Raw genomic sequence first — 1,105 nt, forward strand, 5'->3', positions numbered from 1 at the left:
GTATGGTTCCAAATTGTTAAGACGCCAATAAATTACCAACCAATCTTTCAATGAGTGACCGGATAACTATAATTACTCAAAATACCTTTATCAGAACTCAATTCCTCAAAAATGCTCCACCATTTTCTTGCAGATAATCTGGATTACAGATAATCTAATTCCGCAAAGACTAAGGGGTGCATTCAGACCGGATAGTCCAGTAGACTCAGTTCGATTGGGGACTAAAATCGCAATATTTGTTACATTTTCAAAACTGTAGTTCACATTCACTGTGTAAATGTGACGGTCTCTGGTCAGGTTGCATTAAGACAGGTTTTCTAGTCCACTTCAACCAGACCGAGACCTAGGTTTTTAGGCGGATTGGAGTTCGCTTATTAAGTCCGTTTTGGAATTCAAATTTGCATCTGACCTTCCCGAAAAAATCGTACTTTCTAGACAAACGGATTAGAGTCTGATTCAGGACTCTAATCCTGGGTTGGTCTGAATGCACCCTTAATCAAAATTCCTTAATGAAAAACGACTAAAACTAACTGAAAAACCTGTTCTCCCCGTCGCCTGTGGTGGCGCTGCACCAAGATCTGCTGAAGAAATGGACAGAAAACCTCTTAAGAAGACCAGCGCAATTTCCTTCTTGACAAAAAGTAAAAACGGAGCGGTGTCAGATTTTAGCGGTTGTAGGATTTCTTCATTCATATACATTACTGGTTTGGACATCGCCTGTTAGCCGCTAACGCTAGCGACGCTCCTACAGGCGCTATTACTACGCGGTGAGTCTGTCCACCAAATCCGGCTGTTCCAATGCGACATGAGCAGGAATCTGTCACAAAATGATCGCACCACCTTTATTTCTTACCCGATTTCCATAGATATGGCTTAAATTAAAGCAGAGAAAATTGCTGATGTTTGTAAGTAACTCCCTTGATAATAATCTATAAACAGTTTGGTTTTTATCAAGATGCAACAGAGGACTAAGCAAATTGCTCTTTTATATTTATGAATAATTAAATAATCGCTGCTGTTAATTTTATTAGTTTGTCAAAATGTAACAAACCATGACTCGTATACTTTATATATGGGACATATGAAATATGTCATCCTATTTGAT

Source organism: Xiphophorus hellerii, chromosome 17 (assembly GCF_003331165.1).
Source record: "Xiphophorus hellerii strain 12219 chromosome 17, Xiphophorus_hellerii-4.1, whole genome shotgun sequence".
In the NCBI taxonomy this organism is placed as follows: Eukaryota; Metazoa; Chordata; class Actinopteri; order Cyprinodontiformes; family Poeciliidae; genus Xiphophorus; species Xiphophorus hellerii.